This window comes from Poecile atricapillus, chromosome 7 (assembly GCF_030490865.1).
Source record: "Poecile atricapillus isolate bPoeAtr1 chromosome 7, bPoeAtr1.hap1, whole genome shotgun sequence".
Classification (NCBI taxonomy): domain Eukaryota; kingdom Metazoa; phylum Chordata; class Aves; order Passeriformes; family Paridae; genus Poecile; species Poecile atricapillus.
In genome coordinates, this window is record NC_081255.1 from 22,915,091 (window position 1) to 22,936,263 (window position 21,173).

General features: G+C 38.6%; 1 protein-coding gene across 2 annotated transcripts in view; it reads right to left on the bottom strand.

Moving 5' to 3' along the window:
• Window positions 1-21,173, bottom strand: part of ST6GALNAC3 (ST6 N-acetylgalactosaminide alpha-2,6-sialyltransferase 3) — a 214,543-nt gene that overhangs the window by 113,976 nt on the left and 79,394 nt on the right. The window lies entirely within an intron of this gene.

Genomic DNA, 21,173 nt, shown 5'->3' on the forward strand with positions numbered 1-21,173 from the left:
CTTGCTGCAGGAGCACAAGGACTCAGGTGACTGGATTGTTTCATTTCAATAAATTTGCATTTCAGAGGTTTGCAGAGTTTCTTTTAGAACTGGTTGCAAATGAGTCAGTTTTGCACACACACACAAAAAAAAAGAGCCTTTTTTTTAAGGTTCATAAAAAATCTATCCACTTCAAATTTTATTTGCATTTGGAATAAAGATTTTATGTAAACATCCACACCAAAGTCTTTGCTCAAAATCATCACTTTTCTAGGGACAATACACAAAAGGAAAATGCCACACAGTTTACTGGGAAGATTACCATCACCACAGATCATTCCATGCAACAGAATTCATGCTCTAACTTTAAATACTTTAGAATATATTGTTGGTGAAGTCAGCACCACTTTCTGCCTTACTCGCAGGTTCACGAATTTACAAAGTAAGGCATTATTATTTTGGACAAGATGACCTTCATTGTTAATAATTCAATCAATCTGAAATCTGTGTCTAATTAGTGCTTCCCTTTCACCTCTACCCCATCCAGTCAGTTGGACTGGAGAATGTAATCACAGAAAGATCTTTTCCTGGGTAACTCCCCAGTCTGCAGGGGAAAAACTTGTAAGAAAACAGGATGTTCTGCTTATTTTTAGCTATTTTTTTTAATACTGCAGTCAATTACTTCTAGACAAATTACACAAGGATAAACATGTCATTTGGCATGTGTAAAGATTCTAGATATGATACTCTATCAAAAAGATTATTTTCACCTTCTCCCTGAGGGAATGACACAATTATAATTTACAGGAGTTTCTACTGTACTTTAATTACATTCTAGGTTTACCTGATTTGCCACAGTTTAATTACTCTACTGAAGGTAATTCTATCATTCTAAACAGTAACATTTACAAAAAATACAGTGGGAAAAAAATCATTTGCCTAAGGGCCTATACATGAGTTAATGCTGGATGACAGAATCTGACCACCCCAATTCCCATCTACAAATTCCACCAACTAAGCAGCACAGAACACATTTAACACCACTTATTTTACATGATGGCAGTAAGATCACACATGATGCCGCGGTAAAGGCAAGCTCTTATTGCAACCAGGTAAGACAAATCTGTTCTTTGCACAACAGTGAGAATCAAAACAAGCAAATTGGAAGGGATGTTATGATATTCCCACAAACAAGAGTTAAGAAAATAATCCATTGCAGGGGTCAATTGCATGGTTTTGTGTTCTGATGTACTGGGAGGTTTTAATTTAAAAGATAAAAGCAATGAGATACTGGGTTGGAAAACTTGGGTGAATGAGGTCACTGTGAGGAGAAAAGGAAGAGGAGGATGAAGAAGTATTTTGGCAGCGTGATTCAGTGAGGAACCTCAGTCAGCTAATGACTGTGCAATGTAAAATTAAACCCAGCAAATCTTCAGAGGGCAGCGCAGCAGCCACAACCCAATCGCAGCTTTCAGAATTCATGGAAGCCACTGCACTTTTCATCATCTGCATTATAACAGATTTACATTAAATTGCAATAAAATGGCTGGGGAGCACTTCTGTGTCACTTCTCTTTGTAGCAGATGGAGTCAGAAACATTTAGCTATATATCAGAGCCTTGTAAGTGCTAAGAGCAGCCAAGATGTGCAGTGCAAGTGATAATCATAAGGCAATGAGAGGGAGCATGGATTAGGCGTATTATTTATTGCAAACCAGAATTAAAATATTGCAAATATTTAAAGGGAAATCTAGAGTCTCATTCCACTACATGAGCATGTTTCAATCAAAACATCCACAGCAGGAAGCAAGACTGCTTGTATGATGCAACTACCTGATTTCCACATATTCTGTCTTCCTGGTGTATTGAATATCACCTTGTACTTCCTTTTTTTGGTGCAGATCTGTTTCTCACAAGGAGTTGTTCTAAACAGCCCTTGCCCTGAGAAGAATTCAGATTGTGTAGCTAAATTTCTTGGCTTTCACTAGGAAGCCACCTGATTTTTGTATTTCTTTTTAAATGCACTGTACTACCAGATGAAAGCAGAATTGTGGCCTTTCGGTTTTTTATGTAAGAAAATATTGTTTGAAAAGGAAAACAGCAAAGATTTTTCTCTGTGTGTTCGTTAGCCAGTAAGAATCTGCACTAACAAGATCATTCAAATGAGAGAAAGGAATTTTTACAACAGAACAGAATTAAGGCATCTATTGAAATTGTTTTGGAAAAAAAAAATCTAGCCATATGCAAACACAATGTTTATTTATCAACTTGTACAAAGGACTTTTGTATTAAGTATTCAGCTCCCCTGCAATATTTGTTGAAGGCATGAGATCCAATAGGCATTCTCTGTGGGAAAGAATACTGCAAACTGGAATTTCAGTGGCTCCATAAATTTCACTGTAAAAATACTGAAAAACACCAAAACACATACTTTTCATAACTTTAGCCCTCTTAAAGCACCAAGTAAAATGTCTGCTCAGTGGCCATGAGTATTCTACAGGGCCTTTCTAAAAGTAATTAGATTCCCTTAAATCCCTATGTTCTTTTACCTGCTCATTAAAAAAACAAACAAAACAATCAAACCCAGATGCTATTTGTCATTGACTGGTTCTTGTAAAATCTCCTTTACTATAGATAAATGGATTTCATTATTGGTCCTCTGATAAAACTTAAAATTTAGCGTTTGAGAATCCAGAAGTTCTACATGTCATTCATGTCATTAGGATATGACAGAAAAGTCTGAAGCTATAAACAGGGATGAATACCAAATTGTAATTTGTCTCAAAATTTGTCTGCATCAACATTTTAAATACTCACACATCCTACCATTTGGGAGAGCTAAACCAACACTAATTAGTAAGTCTGCAGAGAAACAAATCTTACTCCTTCTTAATTTTCAGTTCTCAGGAATGCAAATTGTCTCTTAACAAAAGAAATGTTTCTCTAATATGGACATACCCCATGCATAAATCTCAATCAATCTTTTTTTTTTTTTAGCTAATCTAATGTAGACATTTTGATATTGATAACATTTGCAGAAGAAATGTATATTCGGTTATAAACATCTTTTAAATGTTTCCCATTTTTCACATACTCAGTGAGGAGTACACAGTAAGACATATGTTAAAGTGTTTCTTAGCCAGATGACTTGCATGGTATATCAGTTTTTGTTACATTTTATTTCAGTCACTATAGTACCTGACCAGCCTAGATGGCAGTGGCAAGAACAAAATTTCCCTTCTCATACATACATATGGAATACGGGATCCTATAGCAGAAGAGTGAAGGAGTTTACCTTTTCTTAATGAGACTAAATCTACCTACGGGTTCATTTGCAGTTTGGAAAAGAAAATAAAAAGTGGTAGAAGATGAAAAACTTGAGGTCAGAGTACATGAACTGCAATACCAGAGACCCCATTGGGCCAAAAGCACTCACTAGGACTAAACAGTTTCTTCTAATTCTTTTTACTCAATCCCCACAACAGCATTGTCCCACTTTTGGTGTCGGTTATTTCCAAGCTCATTCTGTCTAGCATGTATATCAAAATCAATAACTAGTAGGCATGAATCACATTCAATTTATATCTAGATTGTTAAAGTAAGAATTGAAATAAAAACAGGAGTGTCATACTACTCTGGTGGATAGAATTTAATTAAAAACTTCATGGGAATAAAACAATAACTACTTTCAGAGGTGTAAATATATGTATTTGGCAACATGGTCCCTAGCATGATTTATATGCTTCATATCATCTAGTTTTGGCTAATTACCAGTGCCAGGGTGATTCATTAGTTTCAGTTTGGCAGAAACTTGACAGTCTGAACAAGTTTTAGTCATTTTTCTTTCATAATCTGTTAAGAAGTGTGAGATGACAAGATCCTTTTTTTATAGTTCAATAATGCCTGACAGAATAATAAGACACAAACATTTTTTGTGTTGTATACAGCTGTCTAGCAGGGAGGGAGGGAGGAAATATTTTCAGCATGGGAAGATAATTTCTTAAGTTGTAAATTTTACTGAGATCTGTACTAAGTATCTTTATTCTACTCTCTAGCCAAAGCACAGCAACCTGCCACTTGGCATGTATTATATGGCAGAGACCATCAAACCACTTCACAAGCAGGAATAAATCCCCCTCCTAGTGAGTTTCACAGTAAAAACCCATTTCACAGGTGCATAAACTGAGGTTGAAATCAACTTCCCTAAGATCACAAAGAACTCAACAGAAGATTTTTTACTCAACTCCTAAACTTTCATTCTAGAATTATTTTGTTTTTCAGGCTTATTGTTTCTATCACAAGTGCCTGCCTGAATTTATTAAAAGACAAAGTTGAACATAATATTATGAAAGATTCCAGTAAAGAACCCTAGGAACCATGCCCCAAACAGTAATTGCAAATAAGCCTTTTTTTCATAAATTGATTTTCTTCAGCACTCATTCTTTCTTTTATTTTATAGATACATGGCAGCACCGAGCTTGGAAGGACAAATGAAAGGTAAAGACTTATGTGAGGGCTTTGTGTCTCTTAGCTGACACAATATGCAGCAATATTGTATTATTTTCACAATACCTACCTTTACAGGCACAGTGAGTAACTCGACACTTTTTTAATATCCCCTCACATCATACTACTTTCATTACAGGACTGATGTAGGGTTTCAGTTTTTACTCAAGCATAATACCAATTGAAAACAATAATGGCTACACTTACTGAATTTGTTTCATTTTGTAGACCACTATATGTAAAAAATAGTTTTATTTAATTTTCTCTTTTATAGTCTAGAGCATCCCATTTAAAAGCTACTTTCTATTACAACAGAGCATTAAATGAAATTCTTTCAGCACTCTAGTTCAGTATACCTTACTGATTTCACCAGTATTGGAAAAAGACAGTGCCTTCCAGCTATTTCTTTTGTCCTGAAAATCCCTCTAACAGGGCTGCTGAAGAGACAGACAGTCAGGCAGGGGTCCTAGAAGTTTGCAAGGAGAGTAAGACTATATAGAAAAGAGCCTTCTAGAAACAGTCACATGTCAAACATCATTTGCATAAAATCAGTAGCTGAAGATTTACTTTCTTCTCTTCCAGATGTGAAAGTTAACCTGAATATGTTCAAAGACTCCACAGGAGATTGCTGTCAGTGTTTCTCTCTCAGAAGAGAAGAACAAAGCTGGTAGGGGTTATATCACCTGTAAGATCTGGTTTGGGTTCAAAAACCAGTAAAATTAGGATTAAAGCAACATCTTTTTTTATTATTTCTTTTCTGGAAACAGACATTTGCTAAACTGGAATGTAAGCAGCCGGGAAGCTGAGAAATAAGAGCAAAAATGAAGTTCAGTGATGAAGAAGGAAACGTAAGAAATGCAGCATACCTAAAAATAGGTAGTTACAATGAAAGAAACATGTGAGTTTTATCCTGAAAAGAGTTTCTCATAAGAAGGTACCCTGAATCAGGACTGTGTTTGAGAACTGTGGTGTTTAAGCAAACATGAATATAAGACACATTACTTCTTGCATGACTTCTCTGCAGGTGTTCTGGCCTTTTCTATGGCTAAGGCAGCTCAAGGGCTCTCAAAATACAGCTCATTGTACCTCTTGTGTTGTTGTCATTTATTAAAAACTTGTTACATAATTCAGTTTTCACAATGATTCACAATTCACAGGTGGTGTGTCTAGGCTCATAGCAATTCATAGATATTCAACCATATCTTTCATTAAAGCCACAACTGTGCAGAGTGGGTTCAGGCTTACTGGGTGGGGTAAGACCTGAGCAATGAACAAAACATTAATCAGCACAGTCTAAATAATTGATGTAACAGCAGCAGTCTGTATTAAAAACCTTATATAAGAGATAATCCTCCTATATGTAAACTCCTTTTATTAGTCTCAGGTAACTGCACAGCTTTATTATATACAGCATTCCCATCAGAAAGAGCACATTTATTTAGGTAATAATATGAAATTATGTAAGGTGAAGAACTTCCAAGTTTCAAGGAGCAATTGTTGAAGTATTTTGACGGCCTTCCATATGCTATCATGCATAAGAAGCTACTACATTTGAAAAGCCCCAGTGATTCTGAACCCTCCAAATTGCAAAGCATTGCCAAATTTCAGGAATTATTTTATGCCACTATTCCCTCTTGCCCTAAACTGAAGCCTGATAAGAAGGAGCATTTATTTGTCTGGAGATACTCTTATTCCTTCAGGCTTTCCAGCACTTTGAGCTCCCCATATCCTATAGTTCCCACTATTAATTTCATGCTTACTCAAAGCTGAACCTGTACCTCCTCCTTCAGCAGCCTACTCCTGGCCCAGGCTTCCCTGTGCAAACAGCCCCACTCCACCAGGCACAAATATCATTAGCACAGCCCCAGTCTCACACACCACAAGGTCACAGTACCACCAAAACAACCTAAACTTCTGAGCAGGGCATGCCTTTGGCTAGTCTGCTACTTGATTTTATAGTGCAGCTGAAAGCTGTCCAGTAATTTAAAAGATCTATCCCCATAAAATCCCCATGGCAGCAAAGCACACTTTAAATAAGGTTGTTGATTTTTCATTCTATAAGATCTGCTAAGAATATTTATTCTAAAACTCCAGTTACTGATTCACTGATGTCCTTCACAACTAGGGTGAACTCCATCAGTAGCTGTAGATGCATATTATATAAACACTAATGTAGTCTCTGCATGATAAAGTAATATTAAAAAGGAGAAAAAAAGAAAAGCCACTGCAGCACAGCTCTCAAATGGTGATTTTTAATTTTTTTATTTTTTTTTCTGGAGCTGGATTATTGCCCAGCTCTTCTTATCAATACCTTGGCAAGCTTTCCGACACACACGGGCTGACATACGCTTCCCTATAATAGAACTGCTGGTACAAGAATTTGTGATCTTTCAACCTGGCAGTTGGTTGTTACTACTTATTGAAGTAGTACCTGATTGTAGCTATTTTTCACCTGCTGAGAAAAGTTCAAAGAAAAAAAAAAATCACCCATATGTGAGTATTAACTCTTATCCTGCCAGATATACCTCACTTAGATGACCTCTCTTTCTCCTCTATAGAAATATATAAACATTCATGATCGGCAGCATCCTAAGACTGAGTCTGTAACTGAGGGATTTTCACAAACATTCTGAAAGGCACTCTATAGCTGCCAACATTTTCATTAAAATCCCTTTCAAAAAGTTGATTCATTCAACCAGAAACAGACTGAAAAATGCATAACCAGTAAAAAAACAAGAACAACAAAAATCCCCACAAATACATCAAGATTCTTAGAAGACAATAAAATACCAGCACACTTCTGGTCAGCAGATCTTTACATTTGAAAAAAGATGTAGTATTAAAAAAATATTAAAAGTCTTTTGAATTTCTTTGCTATTTTACATGAAATACCAGAAATACTCAATTTCTTGTTTCAAAAACTCACAGAAAAGGTAATGTGATGGCTTCTGAAGTGAAAGTGAGATAAATTCAATTTTTGCTCGCAGCAGTAAAATCATTAGTGTGATTGGTATGCAGCAGGAGGAATGGATGTTAATCACATACCTATATGTTTAGTAAATACTACACTGGGATGTAACCTCTGAAAGTACTAACTTGTAGAGAAGAAAGAAAATAATCAGACAAATAAAATTAAACACTTGACAGCAGCCCAGAGGCAGAAGAAATGAAAGTAAATAAAATGTTGTAACAACCCCACACTCCCAGGCTGCACATCTGTGAAGAAAATGCCTTTTGCTGGAAACCTTTACTTGCCTGCAGCTCACTTCTGCCTGTGGGGGAAAGTTTATGCTACAGAGCAAAAACTGCATAACCAGAAATTCACACAAATGAATTGTAATTGCCTACCACCATCTGGACAACCCCAGACTTTCTCCACTGAATTTTCTTCTGTAAAGATCCCTGACTGCCATGCTGGACTTGAAATTTACAAAAAAGTAGCACCGTGCCTCTGGTTCCTTCCAGAAGCCCTTTAACACTGGAAGGCACAGGAGATCTTGCCCAGCCTGTTACTTGGCAGGACTCTTGCTCTGGCCCTTCACACCAGCTTCATCCCACACTATTCTTTGGGAGGGCAGCATTTCTGGAAAGTTCCTCTGGATGTTCTCTCTGCCAGTCTGTGCAATGCAGCTGCTGTTCATAAGCATGAAAAGAAAAACAGAAGCAGGGCATCATTATGGATTTTATTCTTGCACCTTCAGCCAGCCAGGGCACCCTAACACAGAGCAGGTGAATGCCTTGTTCCAGAGGCAGGGATGCAAACCCTGTTTAGCCATATGGGCTCTTTAAGGTCTGCCTGAATGAAAGGCTAGCTTTACTCTGAAATATAAAAATATTAAAGTGATAGACAGCTCTGCCATCAGGCAAAGGCCCAAGTTCAGACAGGAGAAAAAGAAGTGTTTACACACTGGTCTTCTTAAAAAAAAAACCCAAACACAACAAACCAACCAGCCAAACAAAAAACCCAAAAAACCAAAACAAAAACAGGAGGGTAACTGTGAATTAGAAAGAAGCTGCTCTTAAGCAGAGATGATGCACTTCAACCAGGCTGCAGGGGATCTTCCATAGTCTCTTCTCTTTTTTTCCTTTTTCTTTTTTTTCTTTTACATTTGACCAAAAGACTCTCCAGCACAGCTGAGGAATGTTGTCCTGGATTGGCAGGAGGCAAGAGCAGCCTCTATGGATGGCCTTTCACACAAAACAAGGGAACCTTGGGCTTAGATTCTTTTGGCAGTTCATCTGTTTTCCATCAGACATGGCAATCTCCCTGTTTACTTTGGATAAACCTGTTCCAGCCTACTTCATCCATAGGTAACTGACACATCCGTCATCAGAAAAGCAAAATGTATTATTCAATGTCTCCAAGAATTGTATGCCTCTGGCACGCTGAGTAACATTCCAATAGCAGTAACCATTTATAGCCAATAAAAAGCACGACCTAATTACAGAGAAGTCTGGGCTGAGATCAGCTGTTTTGTAATGGGAATTTGAAATTTTCTGCCATATAGCTGGGAGCATGCTGCTTTCAGTGAGGGGAAAAAACACCTTCCCAGCTTAGTTCTTGCTCTGTTCTGTATGCTGTTTCCTTTTTTGGAAGGTTAGAAAAAGGGGTTGGGGAAACAAAAAATAACCCCAAAATCAGGACACCTGCATGGCAGAGTCCTCTCTGAAAAAAGACTTTATTCCTGTGGCTTACAAAACTTACAAACCTTCAGGGCACCAAATCTTTGAGCAAATGGAGGCACACGGAGGATGTGGGATTTGCTGGGATGGTCACGATAGGTCCATTCCAAGGACTGCATGTTCCAGCACAAGAGCAATATGCCATAGCACACACAGGGAAGAGGGAGGGGATTTAGGGGGTGTGCTTGGACGAAGGCAGGCAGAACCCAGCCAGGCAGTTTTATTGGAAACATTAACAATCATATTATTATCACAGCACTACAGAACTCAGCTTTTCATCTAGGATGCATATCAACTGTGTTAAACACTGCGTGTTCCTAGCAGCACATCCAACTATTTCATGATCCCAATAAAAAATAGGAGGCAGGACTGCATTTTACATCTTTTTTTTAGGAGGGGCTGCACTGAGCAATGCAGTGTCAGTACCAACACAGAGGGGAAAATGACCTGTACATTTTTGGCAGAGAGATTTCTTTTCTGAAAGAGAAGTGTGATCTGACCCTGCTTTACTCACTTCTGCTCATACAATCATGGGAAGATGTTGCAAAGCAGCAGGAAGTTAAACAAAATTCCTTGCCCATTTAATACAAATGTATTCCTTCTACAGGTAGGAGTCTATTCATTATTCGTGCTTGGATAACATGAGCAAGAGGTTATCAGAAACCACCACAGAGGAGACTCTCCAGATAGCAAAGAATATGCAGCATTGCAGTTACAAAACACGACCGCTCACATACTGCTCAAGCAGTTGATCACATATCCCTCTGTTGACTGGGGAGCTCTTTAAATCAGGGCCCTGAAACTCAATAAAAGCACTGATCAAGGTAGTGCCTTCAATTTAATTATGAGCTTTATTGATCATGTCTTCTCTTTATAAAAAGAAAAAAAACACGTGGGGCATGGCAGGGGAACGTAACCACAAAGCAGTGAGCTGCAGTGGAACTTGGCAGAACAGATTACTTGGAGTGGGAAACCTTTGCCTTTTGTGCTGATCTCTCACTTCTAGGAATTAGGAAACCATTTATATACAACATCTTTTCATTAGAAGGAGGCAAAATACAATTTCATGTTTACAATAAAATCCATGATCTGAGACTTATTTTGTGAATACACACAGTTGAATGGGATACCTGCAGTGGAATAGCACCCAAAAACCACAATCAGGAGTCAATCTCCATTGTGATAAAAGCTGTAAATTCTTTGGATTCATTATTTCTGCACAGCATCTCAATAGGAGCTGGAGAAAATCATAAAAACTGATAGTTTTCCAAAAGAAATTCTTCCAAGCAGTAAAGTTTAATCTCCCACTGATCTGTTACCCTGATAGAATAGTACAGGGACAGTAACATATATATCCTACCCAAACACACATTCTATCATCGTATCACCCTCCTCTCACACTGGGTGAGCTAACTGAATTGAACTTGACCTTCAAAGCCCTTGGAATGCAACAAAATATCTCTGTTTTCTGACATTTATGGGTGGCTTTTCTGCATGGCTGCTTTTATTGCCTGGAAAATAATGGTGAAAGCTGTGTGTACAAACCCACTACAAACACTGACAAATCACATGAAAGGAAGACAGATTTATTCAGTGTAGATTACTCCACAGCTAATCTAATCAAATCCAAGTTTTACATTTTTAAAGCAGATCAAAAATTCATAGAGTTAGCATTTCAATACAATAGATATATATTACAGCTTTATTTTAATCTCAAGTGTAATTGAACTGATTTGGATTTTCTGTGCTTTTATTTTTGCTTAAAAAAGCTTTATGTATTTCATATGAAAATGCATCATTGAACCAGCATATGCACAAGAAAAAATCCATGAAAAATTCATACAGAAGATTATCAATCTCTGTCTAATAAGGCTTAGATAAAAACACATTTGTACATGATTCTATATTAGAAACTAAAAGTGCTACATGTGAAAATGCAAATATATCCTATTTGTGGCTTTCTTAAAAGAAACCACTCCTAGCCACTTTACCAGAGCTGGTCTAGAACATTTTGACAGAAGAAATGCAACACAATTGGGCAGCTAGCACAGCTTTCCATCCTTCAGTCCATCAAACACAGAGAGACTGTCATGTGTCAGAAATTATTTCAAACCCCTGGTTCCCTGCATCCACATTCTACTGCATGCAAGAAACAAACTAAAGTAGCACAAACCCTCAAAACATTCAAATTGAGTTTAATTTTTGTGTAATAAAGACATAATTTGCTGTCCAGGTACTTGGTTCTATGACAGCATATCCAGCTGCTTGCACCAAACAAAGCCAACTGTGGAATTTTGTCCCTCCTTCATATAAAGATATCTCTAATTGACTCAAAGGAGAGCAAGAGAAAGCCAGAAGCACAATTAAATTTTAACAGAAACAGTACGAAAAATACAATTTTTTAAAAATTCTTTCCCAGGGCCTTTGTGTATGAGTTACTCAATTTGCAAACTCGAGATCCCGCAACTCTCACTTGAGCCAAGTCTGGTGTCACCAAACCCAGCTTGTGAATGTTCTTGCTGATATCTGTGGGACCCAATACTGCATCTCTGTAGCTTACAGCCACAGGGGAACTTCCTAAGGTGCCAACTGTGCATGCTTTGACCTGGATATGAACAACAACTTCTCATCTTCATTTTTGCAGCTGGTGCAGGAAGCAGGTTCTGCCCACAACCCCTCTGCTGTTGGATATGAAATTCTCCCACACACTAACAGCCCTGAGGCCATATATCTTCAATTATCTTAAACACAAATCTGGTCTAAAGCAGTACAATAAGACCACTGAAACCTTAATGAACTCCTCACAGTGTCTCAGAGGTTACTGAAGGGGTTTTTTTCCTTTCCAGCAGGGACGCTGCCAGAGACACTGGTGAGATTAAATAATATGCCCCACGACCCTCTGGAAGTACTAGGGAAAGATGAGTTTTCACAAAGTTCATTTAGAAGCAGAATCATACTCAATTACTTCTAAAAATAAATCCTAGACACTTCAACTCTACAATATTCAAAAGCATGTATAATGAATGCAGAAATGTTACTTACATTTACTATTTCATATGTTTTCAGTGTTTTCCATTTTTCCCCTCCAAGGTCTTCACTTTTATCAGTTTTTATCTCTACCTTTATCTCAGTGCTGGTTAGGCAGCCATTACCAACACAAGATGGAATTTGAACAGGATATAATACCCCACTGCCCTGTGGCCACATGTTGCTGGCCATCTTTCATTGTGCCCTCATTCTCTGTCAGAATACCTGGGTCTGTAGTAGTTTGTACAGTCATTACAAGTTATGAGAGTTTATTACATGTTCCAGTCACTAAAAGTCATAAAATATATCCCAGTGCTCTGAAAATAAAACAGCTCAAAATTTTCTTAGTGAACCCCTCAATCTTCTAGCCATAAAACTCAACAAATAATGCTGTTTGTTGAAACTAACACCACCGTACAGATTAATGAGACAAGCTGTCCACCAGTCAGGGGAGGAACACAAAGATGCATCCTAATGTATTTCATTTCCAGGTTTATTCATTTTAAGTGTTATACAATGTGACATTCACACATTACTGAAGAAGTTAAAAGAACAAAGTGCACATCACTAATCAGCTGATCATTTATCATTTGATTTTAGATGCCAAAATTAATGATGCCCTTCCTTTTTAGTTAGATTTTTTTATACTTTTTTTCATTAAATAAAAAACAGAATATGTGAGTAATCAGAATATTTATCTGCAATTTCCTTGCTTCTGCACATATAACTTATACCAGAGTGCTGGAAAATAGATTTAATTTGTTGAAACCTTAGGTCTGTTGGGACTCTCACAACTTAATGCCTAGAAGATCCCATTTGAGATGTTAATGTTTCAAGACATTAAATCCTGATATTTTCAATTTCTCATTCTTAGTTATTCAGCATTCACCACAAATGTCACTGGTCCAATTTTAGCCTGTCTTCCTCCATTTCCTTTTGTCTGAAACCTACTACCTCACTGAGTACCACAACTAATTTTATACCCTCTGACTATGTTTAGGTACTCCAATTCTCCAAAATGTCACACCTATTTTGCCAGATAGTGCCTCTACTTCAGCAGCTTCTTACTATCCCACAATACGAAAAATAGTCAAATTTTCCTCTTTTACTTACCTTAAGGAGCTGCAATATTTAATTCTTTAATCCCTTCTTTTTGCACCTATGCCCCAACTTCCCATTTAAGTCAAACCTCCGTATCAGTTTCTCCTTTCATAACTGTTTTTAAGAATCTTGTAGTTAACTGTTCTACATTTATACATAGTCCTTTACCTAGTTGACTAATTCCATGCTAAATTCCCTCTGAGAATATGATCTTTCATCTCGTAATAATTGTTTTTATCCTCCTGTATAGCCTTTCTCTTTCTGGAAACAGAGTCCCCTGCAGAGCAGTGAGTGTATGCCCCTTTTTCCTGTCTTTCTTTGGGTTTTGTTTCTCTGTTACAACACTGCCCCTGTGGCTGCTGTAATGGTCATGTGCTGCTGTATCTCAGCCCTGATAACAGTTTTTAGACTTTGGTACTGTGATCCAGATGTTCTGACTGGAGTTGTATTAAGGAAAGTACTGTTCCACTTGGGCTGTGCAAGGTGCCCTCTATGAAGGAAGCACAGCTGGAAATTTGTAACACTGGTGAAAGAAGGTGCTTTGGGGGGCTGCTGGGGGCACCGCCTTTTTGGAAGCATTTGCCTAGAAAGTCCTAATTTAAATGAACCATCTCTAGATTAGTACTTTTCTAACCAACAGACTGCATGTAATGTATCTAATTGGTCCATTCTCAGAACCAGACCTTTGATACAGCTTCTCTCAACTGGATTTACCAAGGTAATTAAACACAACTCCTCAATCTTCCAGAAAATAGGTCCCCCATTCTCCAGATACATCAGCTTCTCAACCTCTGCTCTTCTGCTTTCAGGTCATCCTCTTTGACCACAGGTAGTGAACTCAACCTTTCAAAAGGGATCTCACTCTGTGTGTTCAGCTACACAACTTCCCCGACTAAAGGTATTTCACGGTTCAATTTTATTTAGATTCCTGATAATTTTGTGAGTGATCAGCATGCCCATAACGAGTCCTAAGTCATTTGCTTCTGGCTAATGAGCTGTCAGTATGTCAAGCACCATGGTTGCTTGATCCTGTTTTTCTAAGGCTTGTCTAATTGACTTCTGTAATTTTTCTTTCTTTTAGGGTTTTTTTTTTTTTTTTTTTTACATTGCAGAACATCCATAGAGTTTTCTGTTACTTTAACTTTGGTATCAGCTGTAGGAGACAAATGACCTCCAGAAAGCTTTTACAAAACAACTTGCAGAAATGGTCTCTGTCATGCCAAGCAGGACAGAAAAGGCTGCAGCAGCTAGAATAATAGGAGCTGTTAGGCTAAGGGTCAGATTTTTGGAAAGCACTCTCCACTTTCTGACAGGGAAGTTACAGAAATGGGTCTTGAAAACAGCATCTCAATCTATTTCAAGCCTTTAGATACTACTTTAAAAACAGTTTGCAATGGTCAGCCTTAACTCAAATACTTCGGAAGTGTCTCAAGGAAACACACTGTGCCCAAGCTGTACCATGACAGAAAACCTGCCACAGCCAGGTCACTTTACATTCACTATGGTTTTAAACAGAGGTAAGAGAAATTTTGACACCAAATTATTTAGCCTCTCAAATTTTGACCAAGATTGTACCACCCTTGTCATATGTTGTCCAGTGAAAAGAAGAAGGGTACAAAGCATTAGAGGATGAAGTAAGCTACTAGGGTTACAAACATTTTATTTCACCCTCCTGCCTTTCTATACTAAAGCTGTCATCTCCTAAAAGCCTCCTACTGTCACCTCAAAGAGACAGCAGCTGACATAACCCTTTAAAGTGAAAGGAAAAAGAGATTTTGTGATATCATAAAACTGGGGGTGATAAATAACAGTAAGTACAGCAAGATATTTGCTGCTCATCTTTCACATCTGTCTCGTTGTTATTGGACGCTCACAGAAATGGAGAACTAACGCAGCTTCTCTCGTACACCCAAAGTGTTTCCCTTTGGTGATCCAAAGAGTACCAAAACTTACAGCAAAGCTCTGCACTGGTTGAAGTTCCCTGAGTTTCCTCTGTCTTCCCTGAACACAGAATAAATACAGATATGTGATATTAATTACATAGAAAAATAATGGATATATTTTACTGCACAGAGATCAAGGAGGGAGGAGCATCAAAGAGGTTTTGACAAACCAACTGCGAGGCAAAAAACCCCCAAACCCAGTCATGGTACATTAGTCAAGCTAAGTTAGAGAATCCAGTCTGCACCATGAAAAAAATAAAGACCTTAAAAGATCCCCTTTTCTACCTGCAGCAAAAGCAGACCACAGCAGGCAACACTGCTGACTAGGGGAAAATGTTGTTATTCTATTATATAGGGGTAAATTATTTGCTCAATAAGCTGAACTAAAAGCCCATTAAAAATGGCATCAGAGGGAAAGAAATCATAGAATAATAGCCCACAAATTCAAAATGCAAAGTAGTTCAAAATTTGTCAATTACTCTAAGAATCAAACCAAGTAAGGTAGTAACACCACCAAGAAAGCAAAATTTGATTTTTTTTTTCCCCTTTTTTTTATTATGCTGTTGTCTAACAATGAATAAGTTCAGTTTGATTCATTTAATTCATTCCTCCTAAGCAGCACATTACAACAGTACTGGAATGAGATTTTTAAAAATTACTATTTCATCAAAGGTTTTTAATACCCATCTATGATTTAATTTGATCACCAAATTTGATCTATAATGATATTAATAGATAAAAAAATCCATAGTAGAGTCCATTATTGTTGAACTTTATCATCTTTTTGAAAGTACAATGGTAAAATTATCTATTAATTAGATTAATTTCAAGGAAGTTTAAATCATCCTGACCCATGATACTTGCTTGCAAAGCTTTTGTAAGAGAATAATTAATAGGCAATAGTCCAGGAATATTATTCTGAGCAGATGCGAACCTTGAACTTCCAGTCACTAGACTTAAATTCTAACTAGAAATACATCATCTTATGGAAACTCCAACACCCTGGAGGGCTGCAAGAAGGGAGAGAAGAAAAAAAAGATCGAAGTACCTTGCTGTTGTTATATATAGCCTGTATTATTGCTTAACATGACCACAAGCTAGAAGTGGATATAAGTAAAAATTTCTGAATTCCGAAAGTTCAAGGTGAGAAGGACTGTGCCACTCAAATAATGGAGCCTCGTTTAAAGAACATATCTTACAAGCCATTTAATTTGTCACTTATTCTGCTGGAAAACTGTTCTGCCTTGGGCAAATATTTAACCCTAAGCAGTAGCTAGCAGTAAATACATACCGTAAGGAAGATGAATACAAAACTTAAGCATGATTTTGCTATTTTTCCTCACCCTTCCATCATGACAAATCAATTTCTACAGATTTTGGATTAAATCTCTTCCAAACATATATCTGATTCCCAAGTCCTAGGTTTAAAAATTTAATTATATGGTCTTTATGGCAGAATAGCATTCACCAAACAATGAATGGGAAGTAATCTAGATTAGAATCTTGTATTCACATGTAAATTTTCAACAGAAATTAGTCCCTGCATTTTCTGATAAACTATGTCACACTGAACTGTCTAATAAATTGTAAAACGTTTTCCATGTTGATGGATGGAGCTCTCACCTGTAAAACCTCTTTAGAATATACTGAGAGACAACCAAAATGTTCTGTTTCAAAAACTGAAGAGAGGACAGCATAGTTTGCCATGCACAGACTCCCAGAACACCCTGTAAGCAGGGGTGGATGGGAAGTGCTGTTCTGCTGTACGTGTTGTTTTATAACATCTAAGCTTTTAACACCGACACCGTGCAGAACAAAAGCAGATCACTGAACCGAGAAACCTAAAACCATGCTTCCCAAGGCTTCAGGAAAGATCAAACTGACTGGATGTACATTTATAACATTGTGACTAAACAAGGAAAAGCTGGAACAAAGGGAAAAAACCTTCTTCCCATTCCTTGAAGCCCTAGTTAAACTCCTGCATAGTGCACATTGAGTAACACAACATGATAAACACCACTGCCTTAGCTATAATTTTATGACATTTTACAGCACCAAGAAAGAACACTTTTTCTCAGGGAAATACTGTGTGCTTCTGATGAACTATTTAGCGGATGCCAAATGTGCTGAATTCAAATGGAATGTTTGCACCAGAGGGTCACAGGAAGAAGGACCTCACAGCATGGCCCTTGATCCCCTGTAAGAAGTATTCGGTGCGGCACTCAGTAAGGCCTGGAGTTCTTTTATAACAAAGTTTCAAGAATAAATTCCACCAATAACACTTTCTGCTATCTCTCTAGGAAATCTAGTGAAGTGAAATTGATTTTCTTTTTTTATTAGCAAGGCTATTAAGCATGAGGCACCAAGAGATGAATGGAGAGCAAGCAACATAAAGAGACAAAAGCGTCTGAAAATGCCTTTTATTTGTTGCACGGTTTCTTTTTGAGAAGAAATCACAGAATTAGAGAGTATGTCAAGGTGGAAGGGACCCAGAAAGATCATTAAGTCAAACTCCTGGCCCTGCACAAGACCATCTCCAAAAGTTGTGCCCACAACTGCTGTCCAAACTCTTCTTGAGCTCTGTCAGGCTGGTGCTGTGACCACTGCCCTGGGGGCTGTTCCACTGCCCAAACACCCTCTGGGTGAGGAACCTTTTCCTGATATCCAACCTAAACCTCCCGTGACTCAGCTTCAGGCCATTCCCTCGGGTCCTGTCACTGTCACCACAGAGCAGAGATCGGTGCCTGCTGCTCCCCCTCCCCTCCCGAGGAAGTTGTGACTGCAGTGAGCTCTGCCCTCAGTCTCCTCCAGGCTGAACAGACCCACGGCCCTCAGCCCCTCCTCACACAGCTGCCCCTCAAGGCCCTTCAACATCCTCATGCCCTCCTCTAGACACTCTAATAGTTTAATGTCTTTCTTACTTTATAGCACCCAAACTGCCCCCAGCACTCGAGGTGAGGCTGCCCCAGAGCAGAGCAGGACAATCCCTTCCCTTGCCCGGCTGACCATGGTGTGCCTGATGTCCCCAGGACAGTGATACCTCTCCTGGCTGCCGGGGCACTGCTGGTTCGTGTTCAACTTGCCATTGACCAGAAGTCCCAGGTCCTCTTCCATGGCTCTGCTCTCCAGCCTTTCATTCCCCAGTCTGTCCATACATCCAGGGCTGCCCCATTCAGGTGCAGAATCCAGCACCTTTCCTTGTTGAACCTCATATGGTCAGTGATTGCCCAGCCCTGTGATTTGTTATGGTCTCTCTGCAGGGCCTCCCTGCCTTCAGGGGACTCAGCAGCTCCTCACAGTTTTGTATCATCTGCAAAGTTCCTCAGCATGCCTTCCAGTCCTGTGCCAGGTCATTCATTTGTGAAACTGTTGAAGAGCACGACCTGCAGAGGGGCAAGATCGGTCTCTGTCCAGGCTCCACTGGCAGCGCACAGCGACTCCAGGAACCTGCCTGTGTGTAGGAACCTGCAGGTGCGGCAAGCAGCCACTACAGAAATCTCATCCTAAATCTGTCAAAAGAACTAGAAAATTTTTCCTGAGACATATCTGAGCTCACTAGAGACTGTTCCAGTAAAAGTCACATATTGCTGATAGCCCACTTCTACTGCTCAGTATAAAGAAACCTGAAACTGGGGCTTGCAGATGAGGTTAAGAAACTCATTATCCGTACCTCCCTCTTTCCATCCTTCTCTTTTAAACTCATGTCCTCATTGCTTTTTCTTTGATATTTCTCCTGCTTTGATCATCCAGAGCTGACCATACGGGTTTGTTCCCTAGGTCATTTTCAACAGAAGCATAAGTGGTAGGAGAGCTGGAAAACAGACCTAAAAGGCGTAGGATAGCAGCACACTGCTGCTGTAAAACAACTGGCCCTTATTCTGATCTTGTATCTTCCTGGTGCATTGTTTTCATGACTTGTCTTTTATAGATAGCGTGATAAAAATATTGTAGGCATAACGTTCCATTCTCTGGGAGTAGAACCATTTGGTACACAGTGACAAAGAGAACAAAGGAGGATACCCCCCACCCCCCAACACATACAGTTTACAATGCAGTTATGATCATGAGAGTGGAATGAATTCCTACAAGCAGAATTAATATGATATCTTATTCTTTTACATCTGAAGGAGGCAGAAGTAAAGGAAAAATGAAGCTTAAAGTGTCTTTTATTTCAAACAAAAGGAGGATATTTAAACAGGAGAGTCTCAGGGGAAAGATTTCATATCACTACAAACAGTGCATTTGTCCAGAATATAACAGCAATGATAACGTTACTAATGGAAGTAAGACATCCTCAGAGTTTCCTGTGGATTGTAAATTAAAGAGAAAAGTACCAGAGCTGAGATACCCTTGTATGAATGTGCACGTGAGTGCCCACATACACTGCCACCCTTTGCAATTACCTAATTGTAATGTCAGATCAAAGATAGTCAGAGTACAGCTGGATGATTTCTCATCTGCATCTGGCTGTGGACGTTCTGTTTGTCATTGGGCCGCGGTGAGAGCACGAAGCAGCAATACACTCATTAGTCCCTGGAGGTTTCTGCAGTTCATGATCAAACAGAGACGAGTTTTCCATCTTCCCGCTGCTTGTATATCATTTAGCACTACAAGATGTTGCATGAATAATGGAAATAATGAAAATATGTCCTCTAAGACACTCTCCCCAAGCCAGAGACCACATACACTGCAGTTATTAACGAATTATTTTTGCATTGATTAACTGGCAGCTGCTGCCAGGCAGAGTATGTAGAGTGTGTATTACAGCTCAGCTTTGCCTGCCTTTCCTCAGCCTGGGAGCTTGCTTTGGATCCTCGACTTCCATTGGAACTTTTGTGAGAAAATGTTTTTTTCTTACAAAGCTTAGAAGAATGTGAGTAGCTCTGAGACAATCAGGAAATGCAGAGGTTATTTGGAGCAGAGGACTGGACAGACAGATAAATGGGCACATAAGCATGGCTGTATAAACTTCAGTTGTGACTGTTCTTCCAGTTATTTCCTTGTGGGCTTGCACAGCAGTTTTAAAATACATGGTAAGTAAGGACAGACTGAACAGCTTTTAAAGAATGGATTTTTCTTATTTGCCTTTAAACTTGAGGATAACAAAGAACATCCTACCTCTATCATAGCTCCACCTGCTCTTCCCAGGCATTTCTTGACAGTCTTCATTTCATAGGAACAGTAAGACAGGATTCAACTCAGAGTGTCAAATGACTTTTTTAATAGCACTTAAGTACAATGTAACTGCAAAGACCCTTAGGGACTTATTTTAAAATAAGTAGCCTGAAATACTCTAATTCTGGATACTGCTGGCTTTAGTAAATTCTTTAACAAATCCAGGACCATGGAGGGATTCACAGCTGTAACTATATTTAGCAGCATGGCCAGCAGAACATTTTAAAGCAACTAAGAGAGAATCTAATCCTTCCAAGGCAAAAAGAATTTTTCTTGAACTGTTGCCAAAACTGAGTGCATGTTACACAATTTTAATTCCATTTGTTGGAAGCATATAAGCATTAAATAACTCACTCTTAGATGAAAAGTAAGAACTACAGGCAGTAAACATCTTTAATATAAGAACTCACTACTGAAAACATACTAATATTGGGGGTTTGGGATAATGGGGGGCTTTTGTTATTGGTTGTGGGCAGAATGGTTTTCTTTCACAATTTGAATGCAGCTTATCTGTCTGTTATCCCTTCTTTCTGGCCATAGTTAATATGCACTTGCAAATTTTGACAAAATGATAAAGAGTGCTAGGCTGGTCTTTTATCTCAGACTTAATTAAATTCCCAAGACAAAAAACCAGTAGCACCCACACTTGAGGTCAGATGGGCTCAACTCAGCTATTCAACATTCAACTTGACATTTTTGCTGGCTGGCCAGCACACGCACATAGCTCCAGACTTGACAGATCGTTTGCCATCTTGCACATC